Raw genomic sequence first — 20,384 nt, forward strand, 5'->3', positions numbered from 1 at the left:
TTTCTACTGAACTTGAAACCCACTGCGAGACAAAATCGCTCAAGCGGAGTCAGCAATGGAGTTAGGGAGCTAAAGGGGATATTAAAACAACAGATCATTGGCAAAAAGGGCCAACATAACCTGTCTGCCATTGATGTCTAGCTGTCATCAGTGAGTTAGCCATCAAGCAGGGGAACATATTTTACATCATGAGGGAAAAAATCTGAGGCGAAAGAGGACGCCCCTGCTGAGTACCCTGGGTAAGTCGGACAGGCTTGGATCACCCTATGTAGTTTGCTAATATAAATGATTTCATACGGAGCCCAAAGTGGACTTGCCAATTGCGTTGGCCAGGTACGGCCAGTGCACATGATCAAAAGCCTTTTCTGCATCGATAGAGAGAAGAAGGAGTGTCAGTAAAGGTGGCTTTGTCAACAACATTAAGGGCCAATTATCCATATGTCTATTCTTAATCAAGATCGATTAGTAAGGAGAAACCAACCAACGTCAGACACCTCTCAGCCGAAAAGCCAGTACATCAGTGAAAATCTTCACTTTGCTATTGAGGAGTGCATTCAGGTGATTCCATCATCGTCGGAGTAACCTCCCGAGAGTCCAACAATGAGGTGAACTCTTTAGTCAAGTAAGGGTATATGTACTGATACTGACACCAATGCATGGTCTGACCAAACGTGAGTGCCGATTGCCCGAAGAGCCAACCCAAGGGTAGACAGTCCGGGAAACAAAAAATATAGTTGATCCTGGAATGCAACCAGTGAATGTTAGATTGAAAAGTAGAATCCCTTCCATTGCATGTTGAGCACGCAAGACGTCTACGAATCTCAAATCATCTAGGCCCAGGGACAGGGAAGGCGGCGCATTATACGTTTGCCAAGTGGGGTGTAATCTATTAACACTGGGTTCGAGGCCACCCTTAAATCTCCCCCAAACACGAGCATGGCAGTGTTGTGTCATGTACAGGAACAACACACTTATTAGCTTGGGTACAGGAGATAGCAGGTCCACGCAGTGTCACACAGCCATAGACCCATGAGGAAGGGAACTGCAAAGACCGCCAACAGCAAACATGGTCCTTTGCCATCCCCCGAGACTTCGCTCTACCAGCTCTGCGAACCCAAATGTGCAAAGGTGCCCCATTAGCCCTCTCCACGGGCCACAGACCCACTGGAGTTGTGGCGACAGCAGCCATGTTGTTATGATCAACCTCAGGCCAGAAAGAGATTCATCTTCAGGAGTCTTGTAGCAGAATTAGAGAGTGTCCGGGCCGATGCCATTGGCACCCTCAAGTGCAGGAACATCTCCAGTGTACAGACTGTTGGTCTTAGAGGCTTACGTTTTGAACCTGACTGACCAACATTGTTACAAAAGGCAATTCATACTGATGAAGAAGACCCTAGACATTCATTTCAAGTATTCTCCATTCACAAATAAGAAAATCACAGAACCGTTGACAGAATGTGAGTGAATCAATCAATCAAGAATTATTTGAGAATGTATTGTACATTAATGCAGATTTCATGAAAGTGTTACATAAATAGTACAGAAGAATACATCAATATCAAAAATGTAAATAAACATTAGCTAATCAATTCATAATTCATTCATAGTAGTAGGAAAACACGGAACTGCTGTACCAAAGGTATATCTTACATCTAATGTCTAAAAACTAACTGAAAGGATCCATAGTTTAAAAGACCAATGGTTAAATCAAACTTGCAGAAAAATGTAGCAGCAGCTTCCCCCAACCTATGGATGACATGATTTTTTACGCTAATGATGTCAATTTATAACTTAAAACTCACATACTTAAACAATTGCTCTCTAATTTCAGTATGTTTCATAATTTTGGCCAATTATTACAGAACACTCAGGTCATGTGATATTAGGAGGAAAGTTATTACATATTTACAGCTTCTCACATTAGTATTTTAAGAATTATTATTTTTACTTTAAGGGCAACAATACATGGATAAAAGCAGCTTGTCTAACTGCAATTCTGTTTTCCTTTTTTTTGTTTCCTTGAAGTCACACAACTGGGTGCCATAGTGACTATGTGCACTGTCGCGTTCTAATCTAGGACCCTGATCGATACTGTGACCTTATGCCCCTATAAGGCTATAATCCCTTTGTACCCCTATATTGGCATAACCGATCAAATGCAATATTCAGAAACTCGTCTCTGGCCTCACACGAACAGAGCCACATTTCAGAATCGCTTCCTCTGCAACTTCCTTTGCAGCTCATTAGTGCAAATGACACAGCAGAAGCCACTATCTAAGATTCCTAGATTAACACTCCGAGTTCTTCAACAAGATAAAAACTCAGCAACCTGGGAAAGCCCCGCTTACTATGTTTTGATTAGTAATAGAACTCTAATGAGCACTGAGAGACGATCACTTCCTAGTGACATCTTTATTGAAGTCTTATGTCCAAAAACTTACGTCAAACAAGGCACCTTTTAGGTATAAATATTACCAACGTTGCCTTAAGCAAACGCTGAAGCTGAAGCTAACGCTGCCACGCTGACACTGATGCTAGCTGCCTCATAGACATCGCTGCCGTTATCGCTGCTGATGCTATCGCTGCGAACGAGCGAACAATGGTGTGGTGAACTCAGGAGCTGAAAAGCTGTCCCCCTGTAAGAGCCCAGCAGATGCAAGCTGCCCGCGGACGCTGCCCCTCCTCCTCTTCCTCGACACGCTAAGAGAGACGCTGTCTTTTCTCATGCAGAGAAATCCAGCTCCAGCGTTTCCAGCCTACTCTTGCGAGTGACTGGGATATCGAGTCCCTGGAAGTAGATACCAGACCTCCAACATTCTATTTCAGAGGTATGGTGTTGACTAAACCCTTAGAGAGAATTCTTGAAGCAAACACTTAACTTAAAGCTTCTTACTTACTCCCCTCCCAAGTATTAGGCTTAGGTCAGGTACATTGGGGTAGGCGTAGTTAGAAGCACCAGTTGAGTACGTTAGCCTAATGTATATATGAATGTATATATGTTTTATTCATTTTAAACCATTGTATGGCTAAGAAACCATATCAATGCTTTTACAGTATAATTTCGCAATACTCATTTTACTGTACGCACTTTTTATAATAACAAGTCTTGCAATTGTGGCAATTCATTTCTCTTGTATGAGAAGAAAGACTGTTCAATAAATAATACCTTTTATTGAAAACGCCAGTCTCTCTATTCTCTACATATTGTGAAAGTAATCTGCACAACAACTGACTGAGTAAAATAACTGTCTATTGTTTCACACGACTCTAGAGATTGACTCTTATCTGAGGAGCAAAGTTGTCATGTTGCACGGTTGTTGGAAAACTGAATCCCTTCTTGGCTGTGCCAGGGAAGCTGATCACTTCCTATTCAGCCACGAAAGTTTCCAGTGACCTCTGAGCTAGTTGGAAACAAACCTAATTAAGTTTAGCATACTCAGTAGAGGCCTGGAAGATCCGCACTTCTACGTCGATACTACTGTTTATGTTATTCCAATGCGCAGGGCCTATTGGGAAAATAGGAACTACACTACAGCACCTCCTTATTCTGAACGTCCGCACTGAAAGCAAGGGGCAGATTTCTTATCAATGAACTACCCATTTAAATTTGTCAAACATCCCCGCCATGTCACACAGACAAGTAGCCATGTGACTAGGAAGAAAAAAGTTAATTACCCATGGTAACGATCTTTCTGGTGGAGACTTATCTGCCTGCAGATCCCTTACCAGTAGAACAATCTCAGGTGCCAATCTGGATCCGAAAACTTCAAGGTTCTCACATAGTCGGTAGGAGGCATTGGTTCGCATCAGCATTTTAAGTGGCATCCAATGACGTCACTAAAGGCATAAAGCGCCCATCCCAGTACAAGGACTTTAGGCTTCACTCATTTTTTCCCTACCTTCAAGAACAGCTACTGATTGACATGGATAGAGTGGTGCAGTATCAAAATGAATTTGGGATCTTATTAATTCTCCCTAGAACATTAAACAAGGAGTCAATGAGGAAGCTACAGGTAGATACAGTGTATACAGAAATTATGTTACAACAGGTAAGTAACATTTTCTTTTGATGGACTTTGTAGAGAGTCAGGATGATGTCTGCCACCTCCAGTGCCAAGAGAAATGAGTAGTGTAGTTGAAAGTTCCAACTCAAATATTTTCCTTTGGCTCCCATCAACAGATACTGGAGGGCACAGAACTGCTGAGTGCATTTTGAAGAGGCAAAAAAGTCCACCTGAGGGGTATCCCACTGGTGAAGATGTCCTGGACTACCTCCAGTGGAATATGCCACACATGGCAGGATAAAGTTGTCGGACACTGTTGGCATTTAGAGACCCGCCTACGTGGCAGGTGGACGGACCGACCTTGGATAGAGGGAAGGAAGGTCTTGAGCACCAGCCAAAGTGCCTGCCGTTCCAATAAGTTTATATGTGGAACCTGTTTTTCCAGAGACCACAGGCCTCTGATCCCCAGATCTTCTTTGGGAGCTCCCCACCCTAAAATGGAAGTATCTATTACTACCATAGCCACAGCTCAACTGGGAGCAAAAGCCATCCTGCATCATCAGGTTCACATTGTTTCTCCAACAAACCACTTCTGCTGCAAAGCTGGGGGAGATTATGATGGGGAGTGACAGGTTTTCCACATCCTATAGTCACTGCCTGCAGAGGAACCACTGCAGGACCCCGTGTGCCAAAGTGAATGTGGGACTAGGAGAAAGCAGGAACCCAACAGACCCAGGAGTTGGAGAGAGGGAACACATTTCTGAACTTCAGCAATCCTATGTGGTGGAGAAAACGAGTGGAGAAGAATGATGTCCTGTACTGATCCAATGAACAAAAGTTGTTGGGAGGGCTTCAGGTTGATTACCGCTGAAAAATACAAGGCAGCACAGCAGGGCTACTCTTGACTGTACATTGTGGGATACCACCTCTGGTGATCCAACTTTAATTAGCCCGTCAAATGGGTTTGGAAAAACTGGTACGCCTGACCTTCGTAGATGGGCTGCAACCACTGATATCATCTTTGTGAAAACTCTAGGTGACGATGTCAACTTAAACAGGAACACTACAAACTGGTAGAGGGCAAAACCAACTATAACATTCATGTACCTCAGATGCGACGGCAAGATCAGAATGTGGACGTGTGCATCCTGCAGTCATATGACACCATCCAATCTCCATCTTACAACACCAGAAACACTTCAGCTAGGGACTGCCTACTGAACCTTTTTTGTTTGAGGCACAAGTTCAATTCTCTGAGGTCCAGGATCAGATGCAGAAAGCCATCCTTCCATCTCTGACACTTGCACCAAAGCTCCTTTCTGTAGGAGTACTACCTCCTCTTGCTGATAATGGAAAGATACATCCAGGTGGAGTGGGGGGGGGGACAGACAGGTGATTAGGAGGTGTAGCCTGAAGGAATAGAAGGGCATAGCCTTGTTCTATGATTTGGTGGACTTACTGAGCCAAAGTAACAGCCTTCAAGGCCAAGCGAACGGAGGAGACCCCCATCCCTTTATGCTATGAGTGTGTTAGGATAAGTGAAGTAGATCTGCTATCCTGCTGGAGTAGGAGAGGAGATTTGCTGGATGGATTCATAGTCCTTTCCTCTGACTCTGCCCCTATACTGTTTGCCGAGAGGATTTTGCTGCTGCTGGGATTGGAGCTGGTTAGAGTTGACATGAAGAAAAGAGAAATTTCCTCAACAAGCAATGAAAATGCTGAAATTGGTAATAATCTCTTGTAGGAGGTGGCAGTTGAAGTCCCAAGAAGTGGGCTGTAGCTTTGCTGGCTTTGAAAGTCTCTAATGTTAAATCCGAACAGCCATACCCTGTCAAAAGGGAGATCCATGAGCTTGTCCAGGACATAGGGTTCCAGCACCAGAAATCAACTTTAGATGCCTCAGAATGATACATCAGTGGCATTTGTGATCTGAGGAAGTCTCATCTTCATCACAGACTTTCACGGTTTGGCCACGAGGCAGCACATACTTTAAAAATCCATGAATTCCCCAGATGCGTTCATATAAAAGAGGGTTCCTTTATGTTTGGAAACACAAGTCTGAATATCATTCATGTTCCTTTTGTTATGTATCCAGATTTCTTTTCCATAACCAAGGTTACAGAAATGTGAAGCTGTGAGTCGACGATTCTTAATTGTAGCTGCTAACAGCAGCAATTCTTAACTGCTCAAGATTCAATCTTTACTTAACGGTCAAGGCTTCAGAAATCTATTAAGAGCTAAACTTTTTAACATCTCTTTCTCATTGCAAGAATTTTGCCATCATGCACTAATTCTGCCCTTTCAACAGTTAAGATTTGATTGAATGATGCTCTGCAAACAAGAAACCCATAAAATAATATTTACATATTATTAATCTAACTGTGACTCATACATAGTTAGTGATGAGCTAGCAAATCTCCCCAGGATCCAGCTCAATGTCGGACATGCAGAAAAGTGCCACTATGGTGGCTTCATTTACAGAAACATGTGACGATGGAAAAGACTATCACTTCTGCATCAGGGTTTGGGGGAAGGGGGAGGGGGTGCCATGAACTGCAAACATTAACTCAGACAGTGACAGCTCATCTTTTCCTACTATCAATTCTACTTTTTTTACACTGTTCTCTGACCTTTGTCACTGAACCAGCAATGTTGCAGAAAATAACCAAACACCGCAATCAGCTGTGACGATTCACCATTGTGAGATTGTTAAAGTGTCTGGAGTGCATAGGGATTATAGGTTGTATCACTAATCCCTATAGTTAGCTAAAACCTCTTACTGGTTCAAGCATTGTTCATAGAGTTTATTTTATAGGTAGCATGGTCAGGTGTGCTTGGGAGTCTTTCTTTAAAAGTCTATTTCAGCAAATAAAAATCAACACTGTGTCCATTGTTTTAGTCCGCACTGTCCTGAAAAAGAAATGAGCAATCGCTGAGAACAAACACTTTTATAATTCAAGAAATAGTTTTTTTCTTCTTTTTGTGGAAGTTGGGTCTTAGATAATACACCTTTCAGCCTCTGGCATTAGAAAGCCCCACATAATTGTAATTTTATCATCTTCTGTAATTTTCTGATGGCTTTGTAGGCATGACAATTGGCTACAGCTCTTCACATATTCACTGCTCCTGAATGGCATTTCCTCGGTGTGTGTTCGCGGATGTCTTTGGAGATCTGATAACTGACAAAAGCTTTTCACACATTCATTGCAATGGTATGGTTTTTCCCTTGTATGTGTTCGCTGATGTCTTTGGAGATGTGATAACCTACTAAAGCTCTTTACACAGTCATTGCAATGGTATGGTTTTTCCTGTGTGTGTTCGTTGATGTACTCGGAGATAAGATAACCGAGTAAAGCTCTTCACACATTCATTGCAATGGTATGGTTTTTCTTCTGTGTGTGTTCGCTGATGTATTTGGAGGTGTGATAACCTACTAAAGCTCTTCACACATTCATTACAATGGTAAGGCTTTTCCCCTGTGTGTGCTCGCTGATGTCTTTGGAGGTTTGAGAATCGACTAAATTGCTTGGCACATTCACTACAACTGTATGGTTTTTCCCCTGTGTGTGTTTGATAATGTCTTTCAAGGTGCGATAACTGACCAAAGCTCTTCCCACATTCACTACAATTATATGGTTTTTCCCCTGTGTGTGTTCGCTGATGACATTCTAGGTTTGATGATCCCCTAAAGCTCTTCATACATTCACTGCACTTAAATGGTTTTTCCCCCGTGTGTGTTAGCTGATGTCTTTGTAGGAGGTTTAACTGACAAAAACTCTTCACACATTCAGTGCACTTGAATGGTTTTTCCCCTGTGTGAGTTCGTTGATGATTCTTTAATGTTGAAGAATGACGAAAACTATTTCCACAATCACTACAATGATATGGTTTTTCCCCTGTGTGTATTCGCTGATGTATTTGAAGGTGTGATAAAAGACTAAAGCTCTTCACACATTCATCACAATGGTATGGTTTTTCCCCGGTGTGTGTTTGCTGATGTCTTTGGAGGTGTGATAACCGACTAAAGCTCTTTATACATTCAGTGCAATGGTATGGTTTTTCTCCAGCGTGTGTTCGCTGATGTAGCTGTAGGTGTGATAACCGACTAAAGCTCTTCACACATTCATTGCAAGCGTATGGTTTTTCCCCAGTGTGTGTTCGATGATGTCTTTGGAGGTGTGATAAACAGCTAAAGGTCTTCACACATTCATTGCAATGGTATGGCTTTTCCCCAGTGTGTGTTCGCTGATGTAGCTGTAGGTGTGATAACCGACTAAAGCTCTTCACACATTCATTGCAATGGTACGGTTTTTCCCCGGTGTGTGTTTGCTGATGTCTTTGGAGGTGTGATAAAGAACTAAAGCTCTTCATACATTCAGGGCAATGGTATGGTTTTCCCCCAGTGTGTGTTTGCCGATGTCTTTGGAGGTGTGATAAAGAACTAAAGCTCTTCATACATTCAGTGCAATGGTATGGTTTTTCCCCGGTGTGTGTTTGCAGATGTCTTTGGAGGTGTGATAACCGACTAAAGCTCTTTATACATTCAGTGCAATGGTATGGTTTTTCTCCAGTGTGTGTTCGCTGATGTAGCTGTAGGTCTGATAACCGACTAAAGCTCTTCACACATTCATTGCAAGCGTATGGTTTTTCCCCAGTGTGTGTTTGCCGATGTCTTTGGAGGTGTGATAAAGAACTAAAGCTCTTCATACATTCAGGGCAATGGTATGGTTTTTCCCCAGTGTGTGTTTGCTGATGTATTTGGAAGTGCGATAACAAACTAAAGCTCTTTACACATTTGCTGCATCTGAATGGCTTTTCCACAGTGTGTGTTTGATGATGCTCTTTTAAGAGTACTAAATGACTAAAACTTTGCACACATTCAGTGCAATAGAACAATTCTTCTTTTGTATGAGTTGGCTGATGGTGCTTTATTACTGATGACAAACTAAAGATCTCACTGCATGTGTATGATTCTTCTTTCTTGGTTAGTACCTCTGGATTGGGGATATATGTGTTCACTTCCCATGAAAGTGCTTCCTGAAGAGCCAACATGGTTGATAAAGCACTTGAGTTATTCCCACATTTCCTGTATGTGTTGGTATTTAGGACATTTGATTTCCAATTTAAAAATAAAGTGCTTACTGGTAAGTAAAGTGGTTCCTAAATATTTGCCACACTCATAAAAAGTGTCAGGCTTCTTCACAAGAGATTGTGTCTTTAGATTGGATAACAGGTTTTGAATGCTTTAAGGTAAAGGTTAATCTTCCTTCTGGCTGTTACAAATTGGGACTATACTATATATTTTAGCTAGCAGAAATCCCCTTTTGTTTACCCTTCAGTTGTTTGTCTCCACTCCGTTGTGCTTTTCTCTGGTTGCTGTGGTATAGCCAGGAAGAGTATTCAACATACTAAGAGCACTGAATGATGGTCTATTATTTTTTTAGGTATCAGAGCACCGCAGTAACCACATCATACCGAATCCATGATTAAAGCTGGTGTTTGCTACAGGTTTATTCAGGAGGTGGTTGGTCAGTGTTGTTGCCTTTATTTTCCACAGGTCATTTCTTAGTCTTGTAGTGTGGAGGTGCACAGTTCAGATTCTTACATTGAATTGCTCTAGACTTCTTCTTCCAGATCTGTCAGCTCATGTTCAAATTCCTCTGTCGGTGACTGTACTTATGTTTTCCTGAATACTGGTGCTTGTTATTTTTGACCGTTGTTCTGCAGAGTTAAAGTATTATCTTCATTATTAAAAATCATTGCAAGCATTCAAGTTTTTTTCCTGTTGAATGTAAAGAGATTTGAAATTACTAAAACCAATCGTAATGGAATATGAAAACAGAATATTTATCTGGTTGTAAAATACATCTCTTCTTTATCATCTTTGAAACTTAGCAAAGTATATGTCACCATACACAAATATTTAACTAAGAGTTATATTGAACACACCACATCTTACTTCAGGAAAGGAGGTGATTTACCAGTGTTCACAGAGTCACTTAGCAAAGAAAGGGCGATCACAGAGCACCCAGGTGCTACAGGTACAGCTTTAGGATAATGCAAATGATTTTGTTAAAGATCAGATTGTTCAAAACAAGCATTTGCAATGCAATAGGTCTCGCATTAGGAAAGCTTGAGCTATTGGTATTGTAAATGACCACATTTTTATTTATGTGTTGGTTTTGAAAATAGCGAAATTAATAGCTTTGTCAGTTACAATGCCAATAGTTTTAACTTTTGCAAATGTGACACCTATAGCATTTGTAACGCAATATGTGTTGTATTTACATGACTTAGATGTATTGATATTACAAATAACAATGGCTTGTAATTTTTTTAATAATTAATACTTAAAAAAATGAATAGCTTTGTCATTTACAATGCCAATAGTTATAGCTTTCACAAATGTGACACCTATAGCATTTGTAATGCAACATGTTTTGTATTTACGTGACTTAGATGTATTGATATTACAAATAACAATGGCTTTTAATTTTTTTAAATAATTAATGCTTAAATAAAAGTGATTGTAATTTATAATGGCAAAAGCTTAAACTTTTATAAATAACTTTTGTGAAGATTATGTTCAGTGTATTTTATTGTGACGAAAATGCTAGAACAGAAGTGAAATATTATTTTTTTTGTGACATTTGTAATAAAGCTTGAAACATTGAGAGAACATATTTGGACCAGTTGTTGTTGAATGGTTGCACAGATTGATGCTGTGATGGCGCAGAGTGATGTTGTGGTAGCGACGAGTGATGCTGTGGCGTTCAGTGATGCTGTGGTAGCGCATAGTGATGTTGTGGTGCCCCCAAGTGATGCTGTGGTGGCCCTGAGTAATGTTGTGGAGGCCATGAGTGATGCTGTGGAGGCCGTGAATGATGCTGTGGTGGTGCTGAGTGGTGCTTCTGAGTGATGCTGTGGAGGTGCTGAGTGGTGCTGTTGTGGCACTGAGTGATGCTGTGGTGGGGCTGAGTGATAATGTGGTGGTGCTGAGTGATGCTGGTGTAGCGCTGAGTGATGATGTGGTGATGCTGAGTGGTGCTGTGGTGGTGCTGAGTGATGCTGGGGTGGTGCTGAGTGATGCTGTTGTGGTGCTGAGTGATGCTGTTGTGGTGCTGAGTGATGCTGTGGTGGTGCTGAGTGATGCTGTGGTGGTGCTGAGTGATGCTGTGGTAGTGCTGAGTGATGCTGTGGTAGTGCTGAGTGATGCTGTGGAGGCCGTGAGTGATGCTGTGGAGGCCGTGAGTGATGCTGTGGTGGTGGTTCTGAGTGGTGCTGTGGTGGTGGTTCTGAGTGATGCTGTGGTGGTGCTGAGTGATGCTGTGGTGGTGCTGAGTGATGCTGTGGTGGTGCTGAGTGATGCTGTGGTGGTGCTGAGTGATACTGTGGTAGTGCTGAGTGATGCTGTGGTGGTGCTGAGTGATGTTGTGGTGGCGACGAGTGATGCTGTGGCGTTCAGTGATGCTGTGGTAGCGCATAGTGATGTTGTGGTGCCCCCAAGTGATGCTGTGGTGGCCCTGAGTAATGTTGTGGAGGCCATGAGTGATGCTGTGGAGGCCGTGAGTGATGCTGTGGAGGCCGTGAGTAATGCTGTGGTGGTGCTGAGTGGTGCTGCTGAGTGATGCTGTGGTGGTGCTGAGTGATGCTGTTGTGGTGCTGAGTGATGCTGTGGTGGTGCTGAGTGATGCTGTGGTAGTGCTGAGTGATGCTGTGGAGGCCGTGAGTGATGCTGTGGAGGCCGTGAGTGATGCTGTGGTGGTGGTTCTGAGTGGTGCTGTGGTGGTGGTTCTGAGTGGTGCTGTGGTGGTGCTGAGTGATGCTGTGGAGGTGCTGAGTGATGATGTGGTGGTGCTGAGTGATGCTGTGGTGGTGCTGAGTGATGCTGTGGTGATGCTGAGTGATGCTGTGGTGGTGCTGAGTGATGTTGTGGTGGCGACAAGTGATGCTGTGGCGTTCAGTGATGCTGTGGTAGCGCATAGTGATGTTGTGGTGCCCCCAAGTGATGCTGTGGTGGCCCTGAGTAATGTTGTGGAGGCTATGAGTGATGCTGTGGAGGCCGTGAGTGATGCTGTGGTGGTGCTGAGTGGTGCTGCTGAGTGATGCTGTGGAGGTGCTGAGTGGTGCTGTTGTGGCACTGAGTGATGCTGTGGTGGTGCTGAGTGATAATGTGGTGGTGCTGAGTGATGCTGGTGTAGCGCTGAGTGATGATGTGGTGATGCTGAGTGGTGCTGTGGTGGTGCTGAGTGATGCTGGGGTGGTGCTGAGTGATGCTGAGTTTTGCTGTGCTGGTGCTGAGTGATGCTGTGGTGGTGCCGAGTGATGCTGTTGTGGTGCTGAGTGATGCTGTGGTGGTGCTGAGTGATGCTGTGGTGGTGCTGAGTGATGCTGTGGTGGTGCTGAGTGATGCTGTGGTAGTGCTGAGTGATGCTGTGGAGGCTGTGAGTGATGCTGTGGTGGTGGTTCTGAGTGGTGCTGTGGTGGTGGTTCTGAGTGGTGCTGCTGAGTGATGCTGTGGTGGTGCTGAGTGATGCTGTGGTGGTGCTGAGTGATGCTGTGGTGGTGCTGTGGTGGTGCTGAGTGGTGCTGTGGTGGTGCTGAGTGATACTGTGGTGGTGCTGAGTGATGCTGTGGTGGTGCTGAGTGGTGCTGTGGTGGTGCTGAGTAATGCTGTGGAGGCCGTGAGTGATGCTGTGGAGGCCGTGAGTGATGCTGTGGAGGCCGTGAGTGATGCTGTGGAGGCCGTGAGTGATGCTGTGGTGGTGGTTCTGAGTGGTGCTGTGGTGGTGGTTCTGAGTGGTGCTGTGGTGGTGCTGAGTGATGCTGTGGTGGTGCTGAGTGATGCTGTGGTGGTGCTGAGTGATGCTGTGGTGGTGCTGTGGTGGTGCTGAGTGGTGCTGTGGTGGTGCTGAGTGATACTGTGGTGGTGCTGAGTGATGCTGTGGTGGTGCTGAGTGGTGCTGTGGTGGTGCTGAGTAATGCTGTGGAGGCCGTGAGTGATGCTGTGGAGGCCGTGAGTGATGCTGTGGAGGCCGTGAGTGATACTGAGTGGTGCTGTGGTGGTGCTGAGTGATACTGTGGTGGTGCTGAGTGATGCTGTGGCGGTGCTGAGTGATGCTGTGGCGGTGCTGAGTGATGCTGTGGCGGTGCTGAGTGATGCTGTGGCGGTGCTGAGTGGTGGTGTGGTGGTGCTGCGTGGTGCTGTGGTGGTGTGGTGGTGCTGAGTGATGCTGTGGTGGTGCTGAATGGTGCTGTGGTGGTGCTGAGTGATGCTGTGGTGGTGCTGAATGGTGCTGTGGTGATGCTGAGTGATAATGTGGTGGTGCTGACTGATAATGTGCTGGTTCTGAGTGGTGCTGTGGTGGTGCTGAGTGATGATGTGGTGATGCTGAGTGGTTCTGTGGTGGCGCTGAGTGATGCTGGGGTGGCGTTGAGTGATGCTGTGGTGGTGCTGAGTTGTGCTGTGGTGGTGCTGAGTGATGCTGGGGTGGCACTGAGCGATGCTGTGGTGGTGCTGAGTGGTGCTGTGGTGGTGCTGTTTATGCTGTGGTGGTGCTGAGTGGTGCTGTGGTGGTGCTGAGTGATAATGTGGTGGTGCTGAGTGATGCTGTTGTAGCGCTGAGTGATGATGTGGTGGTGCTGAGTGGTGCTGTGGTGGTGCTGAGTGATGCTGTGGTGGTGCTGAGTGGTGCTGTGGTGGTGCTGTGGAGGCCGTGAGTGATGCTGTGGAGGCCGTGAGTGATGCTGTGGAGGCCGTGAGTGATGCTGTGGAGGCCGTGAGTGATACTGAGTGGTGCTGTGGTGGTGCTGAGTGATACTGTGGCGGTGCTGAGTGATGCTGTGGCGGTGCTGAGTGGTGGTGTGGTGGTGGTGCTGCGTGGTGCTGTGGTGGTGTGGTGGTGCTGAGTGATGCTGTGGTGGTGCTGAATGGTGCTGTGGTGGTGCTGAGTGATGCTGTGGTGGTGCTGAATGGTGCTGTGGTGATGCTGAGTGATAATGTGGTGGTGCTGACTGATAATGTGCTGGTTCTGAGTGGTGCTGTGGTGGTGCTGAGTGATGATGTGGTGATGCTGAGTGGTTCTGTGGTGGCGCTGAGTGATGCTGGGGTGGCGTTGAGTGATGCTGTGGTGGTGCTGAGTTGTGCTGTGGTGGTGCTGAGTGATGCTGGGGTGGCACTGAGCGATGCTGTGGTGGTGCTGAGTGGTGCTGTGGTGGTGCTGTTTATGCTGTGGTGGTGCTGAGTGGTGCTGCTGAGTGATAATGTGGTGGTGCTGAGTGATGCTGTTGTAGCGCTGAGTGATGATGTGGTGATGCTGAGTGGTGCTGTGGTGGGGTTGAGTGATGCTGGGGTGGTGTTGAGTGATGCTGTGGTGGTGCTGAGTGGTGCTGTGGTGGTGCTGAGTGGTGCTGTGGTGGTGCTGAGTGATGATGTGGTGGTTCTGAGTGGTGCTGTGGTGGTGCTGAGTGATGCTGTGGTGGTGCTGAGTGATGCTGTGGTGGTGCTGACTGATGCTGTGGTGGTGCTGAGTGGTGCTGTGGTGGTGCTGAGTGGTGCTGTGGTGGTGCTGAGTGATGCTGTGGAGGCCGTGAGTGATGCTGTGGAGGCCGTGAGTGATGCTGTGGTGATGCTGAGTGGTGCTGTGGTGGTGCCTAGTGATGCTGGGGTGGTGCTGAGTGATGCTGTGGTGGTGCTGAGTGGTGCTGAGTGATAATGTGGTGGTGCTGAGTGGTGCTGTGGTGTTGCTGAGTGATGCTGTGGTGGTGCTGAGTGATGCTGTGGTGGTGCGAGAGTCACGGGCTAAACACTTTTCTCCAAAGGCTGTCTTTCAGGTCTAAAACTTCTTTGAGAGTTAGAGATTAGTCAGCAAAACCATCCGATTCGAAATGACACATGGAAGTCTGTCACCAATACATTTCAGAAAGGTGTACTCCTGCATTCCTTAAAGTCACAGTAAAAAATAAATCTTGCATAACCTCTGAAACGCTTCTTTAAAACCATGCCATTGCAAATCTAAATTTTCTGATTCAAAGATATGGAACTTAGATGATTCAAGTTAAAACTGTATGGCTGTGTCCATATTACCCCCACCTTCCGCCAGAATTAGGATGGGTGAAATGTATTAAATAAGGATATTACATTTAGTGAGATAAAGGTTCAAAGACTTAAGGACAACATAAATAATGTTGTCTTTATGGTTTTTAACATCGAGGTTTTGTAGTTTCAAAGCTCAGTAAATAATATTCCTGTTACCCAACCTCACCATAATCACATTCTATTCAGTGACACAATTAACGACCATATGGTACTGTGTGGTTTCAAACCTTTGACCTACGAATCACGCAAGTATCTGTCTACACAGCAGAAAAACACGCAATCCAACTAAGTGCTTAAAACGAATTGCAAATAGGTGAAGTCTACCAAACACTCACACAGTTCCCCATTCAAGAACATGACACCGCTAAAGCCTGGTATAACTCCTCTGAACAGCGCTAAGTAGACAGCTGTCACTACACGTGTTCTAGAGTGCATGGTAGAAGATGACAGAACATATTGCTCTTTCTAAACCGAAGGCGCCGAGTCAGAGTTTAAGGAGAAACTCAACGTTTTGCTAATAAAAATTCCAGTTTCATCTGAAAATAACTTCGTGAAAAGGTATATCAGACAGACTTATTGGCGAGAGCATAAAGTAAAATGTAGCAAAAACATAAGTAGGATTTTATTAGTTACCATATAAAAACACAAACGCTCCTTTCAGAAAGACAAGTTGTGTTTCATTAAAAAAGTGGCTATTGGAAAACCCCATCAGTGGAGGCTAAAGATGTCCGTACAGACATTTAATGTGTGGGTTGTAAACAAATAGCCCCAGTGGAACAAGAGAGAAACAATCAAGCATAATTTTTCAAGTGGTGGGGAAGGGTGAAAAATCCTCTATGAGGAGCGTCATTCAAGAAATAACATATGTTTTAATTTAGGACATTAACAACGCAGCCTTTCAGTAGGTTGGCTAATAGAACCGAAAAACCTGAAGGTGAAGATGTAAAAAACAACACATATAGGTTAAACGCTGCGTCCTTAAGTTGGAAGGAAAATAATGTGTTTGGGGAAGTTTTACAACAACAACAAAAAAACAAGCAGGGTGTAACAAATTTTGTGCACTTACAACAATATTCATTTTATGCGTTTTTATAAAGTGCGGACTTTACCTGAAGTTGTCAGAGCGCTTTAAAATCGTACCAGATAAATTACTTAAGGACTCCATTTATTTGTACATTATGTAATGATGCATTTTTATTGTAAAGCACACTAACACGTTTGGATGAGGTCTGCACTACATTCAAATACATAAATGAATAAAGGGGCAAATAAGATACAAATTTACAAATGAAGAACGAGACACGCTCACAGAAGGATACGGGGGATGCACCGTGGGAGTGAAAAGGTTGCAGCAAGAGAGGACAGAAATCAGTGGGAGAGAAATGTAAATGGGCAGAGTCCTGCGAGTGCTGTGAGGCCGCCACTATTGAAACAAGCATGGGCGGCCCCTTTGAAGTGAAGCTAACGCCCTCGTTACACAGAGAAGTCTGTGTATGTTGCCGGACATAATTACCCCCTGGTTGGTGTCCCAGCAGACGAATTACTTCGTCTGTAGCCGATAACAATGACACTTTTACATATTAATATGACAAAGGTTATTTCCATGACTTAGAATCTGCAAGGCTGTGACTGCATGCTTTATTCAGTGTCATATTATTAACTAAATAAACAAGAAGAAAACAAGCAATAAAACAAGTCACGGCCTGCGGCCGTGAATAAGTGACGGCGGGGGGAGTCAGAGAGCTAGATCCGTGCACAAGTGATTATCTACTGGCCCAGACCGAAGCAGGGAGAGAGAGCACTCAGAAACGCAAAAGAAGCTCTCGGCATGACAGAAGGTCGCATCCTGTCGCTTTCCATCCGGCGTTACAGCTCGGAGGTGCGCTGCTGCTATGGCTGTGAAATAACCATGAAACGTGAACGCTACAGGTTCCAGTCCAAACCAAACACATTAGAGTGGCTGATTCTATGTAACAATCCCAGTCAAAGGAGTCATGGGATTACCATGTCTGCTGCATAGATCTCGTCCTATACTGACGGTCACTGGTTCCAGAGCCTGTAAAACAGCCCAGGTGATTAACGCCCTCGTTACACAGAGAAGTCTGTGTATGTTGCCGGACATAATTACCCCCTGGTTGGTGTCCCAGCAGACAAATTACTTCGTCTGTAGTAGATAACAATGACACTTTTACATATTTATATGACAAAGGTTATTTCCAGGACTTAGAATCTGCAAGGCCGTGACTGCATGCTTTATTCAGTGTCATATTATTAACTAAATAAACAAGAAGAAAACAAGCAAGTGATTATCTACTGGCCCAGACTGAAGCAGGGAGAGAGAGCACTCAGAAAAACAAAAGAAGCTCTCGGCATTGCAGGGGGCGGGGCAGCCGAACCCGAACCCTTTGAAGTAGCCAGGCTGAAAAAAAAAAGCAATTAGGACAGCCTGCGGCCGTGAATAAGTGACGGCGGGGAGAGAGGAACAGATGGCTGTGAAGGGAGAAAGGCTGCTGGCATGGGGAAGGCTTGTGCATGAGAGCAGGTCACGTGATTGGGATTCACGTGAACTGTTGAAAATCCTCATCGTAAAAAGTCAGCTTTGTGGATGGATGGCAAAAGGTCTCTCTACGAGACCTAAAGAGGGCTCAGGATGTACTGCTGATTCTTCAGTTTCAAAAAGTATATAACAACGGAAACTCTTCAGGAATATAAAAAAAGGTAAACACATTCACATACTTCAGTGCTTTCCTGTTTACTATGTATAAGATCAAATGGTAACTCTGGTCTTTACCTTGCTGTTCATTAAGTAATCTTTGCCACTTTCTCAGCCCTACTTGCGGTTGGTCCAAGCATTTCTGGTACCTTCTATGTGGCTAGGAGCGTAAGGTATATTCGTAAAAAGGTAAAGCACTTTGGGAAGTATCACCATTTTGCTCAGTGAGGCTCTTCCAGCCATGGAGAGGGGCAGCACAACCCATCTAGTGATTTTGTCAGTGAGGAGATCAAGCGTTCGTCAATAATTAGACCGCATCAGTTCTGCTCCGTCCCTAGAGATGTTTATTCCGAGGCATGTAAGTGTGTCTTCACATCACTTGAGTGGGTAGTCCGGCTCGAACCGTGTGGTGGCGTCCATAAGCAGGTATATCTGGGATTTCCCCCAATTGATGTTAACCCTAGAGATGTGGCCAAACCGGATGAGGAGTCTAAGGATGGGGTTAAGGCTTTCGTCTGGATTGTGCAGATACAGCGCAAGGTCATCAGCATACAGGGAGATTAAAATGTGGCGTTCTGGATAGACCAGCGCGTGGTCCTGATAATGTTGCCTGATTTTGGCCGCCAGAGGTTCAATCGCTGTGGCGAGGAGTAGGGGCGAGAGGGGGCATCCTTGACGGGAGCCCCTAGCTATTGTGAAGGGAGAGGATTGGACACCATTGACCATGTCTCTAGCCTGCAGGCCAGTGTATAACAAGTCCATCCATGCCAGGAAGGGAGCAGGAAACCCCATGCGCTGCATTACAAAAGCTAGGTAATCCCACTCTAATGAGTCAAACACCTTGGTGGCGTCAAGAAATATTGCCGCTGCGTTCATATCGGGATCAATGTCCTGAAGAACCGCAAACAGAGTAATCAGATTATAAGACGTGCCTCTATTTGGTATGAAGCCTGATTGATCTGAGAGTACAAGGGCAGTCATAAGAGGGCTGATGCGGTTTGCGATCAATTTTGCTAGTATTTTAGCATCAACGTTAATTAATGAGATGGGTCTATATGAGTCGCATTATAGTGCTGTTTGCCTGGTTTGGGGAAGGAGATTATGAGCGCCTCCCGAATTGTGGGGTGTAGTATGCCTGTTTCACATGCCTCTTCAAATACATGTCGCAGTACAGGGATAAGTAAGTGGCAGAATGTTTTGTAAAATTCCGGGCCTTGCCTGATTGGAGTTACATTATGGCGGAGTTGATATCCTCATCTTCGTAGTGTGCTAAAAGAAATTCCCTCCGTCCATTTCCTAACCAGGCTATTGCGGTGTCCTCAAAGAAGGGGGTGAAATCCACCGGGTGAATTCTTTGTGTTTTCTATAGGGCTTTGTAGAAGCTGCAAAAAGTTCCCACAATCTCAGAGGTGTTTCTATGTAGTTGACCGTTTTCGTCTTCGATTTCAAGGAGTATACTAAAGAATCGGGGAAGGCGAATCAGAGAGGCGAGCGCCTTCCCCGGTCGCTCGCCTTCTCCATATCGGCGTGCCTGGTGGTATTTTCCTCTAAATTTACATTCACTGTCAGCTGTCTCCTGATATTCGGTAAGTGCGTTTCTCAACTAAGCTTGTAGTTCTGGAGTGGGGGTGTCCTGCATAATAGTTTCCGTACGTTTGAGCTTTGTCTTCAGTTTGCGGAGCGTGGAGCCGAAATCCTTCAGAATTCCCCCGGTTTTCGCAATACAACTCCCTTGAATGGTGACTTTGAATATCTACCATATCGTGGAGTATTGCTCGATCGAGTTTTCGTTTTGGGGAAAGAAGTCAGTTATTTCTTGTTCTAGTTTCTGTTTAAAAACTGGGTCCAGTAGGTTTTGTGGGTTCAAGCACCAGGACATATAGGGCGAGTCGTTATGGGGGGGAGTAAGGGTGATAAATGCTGGGGAGTGGTCAGAATATGTGCGCGTAAAGTATGAAGCGTGTGTCAACCAAGGAGCGAGACCCCTGGTGAGGAGCCACCATCTATCCACCCGTGGTGTAACATGACCCCTTCTGAAGCCGTGGGTGTAAATGTCGCCAATCCTCGATCGGTTCATATTCCTGGACAATCGTTTTTAAGGGTATAGTGTGCCTTGGAATAGTGATGCGGTTGTGGGTGTGAGCGGTCTAGCGTGGGCTCTAAGGTGACATTGAAATCTCCATCCCATATCACATGCGTGGACCAGGTATCTATGATCTTCCCCCGGAACACCCGAAAGAACTATGGGTCATCAGTGTTTGGTCCATAGCAGGAGACAAAAGTGATAAGACTCTGGGGAGAGGTGTGGCGCCGCGGCCAGGGTGACTGCCGCTGGACACTGGGGATCACGGTTCGACCCCCGGCTCCGGCAGCAGGGGTCTGCCTAGCACCATGCAACTCTGGGCAATAGCTCGCTTAATCTTTCCAACGTCCACAGCGCCGTAATACCCCTTCGGGGGTGATTCGTGCGCTATACAAGTACTAGATTTACATTTACATTTTACCAGCTCGCCCCAGAGGATGTTGTAGCAGCGTTGCAAGTCTTCGTAGGACCCTATAGGGGTGTAGG

At 45.1% G+C, this 20,384-nt stretch overlaps 1 pseudogene across 1 annotated transcript in view; it reads right to left on the reverse strand.

The window, feature by feature from the left end:
• Positions 1 to 1,481: 1,481 nt before the first annotated feature.
• Positions 1,482 to 20,384, reverse strand: part of LOC147745360 (uncharacterized) — a 75,447-nt pseudogene continuing 56,544 nt past the window's right edge. The window contains exon 2 of the transcript XR_015307488.1: positions 1,482 to 9,786. The product of XR_015307488.1 is annotated as an uncharacterized LOC147745360 (transcript). The remainder of the gene's footprint in view (positions 9,787 to 20,384) is intronic.

This window comes from Lissotriton vulgaris, chromosome 1_1 (assembly GCF_964263255.1).
Source record: "Lissotriton vulgaris chromosome 1_1, aLisVul1.2, whole genome shotgun sequence".
Classification (NCBI taxonomy): Eukaryota; Metazoa; Chordata; class Amphibia; order Caudata; family Salamandridae; genus Lissotriton; species Lissotriton vulgaris.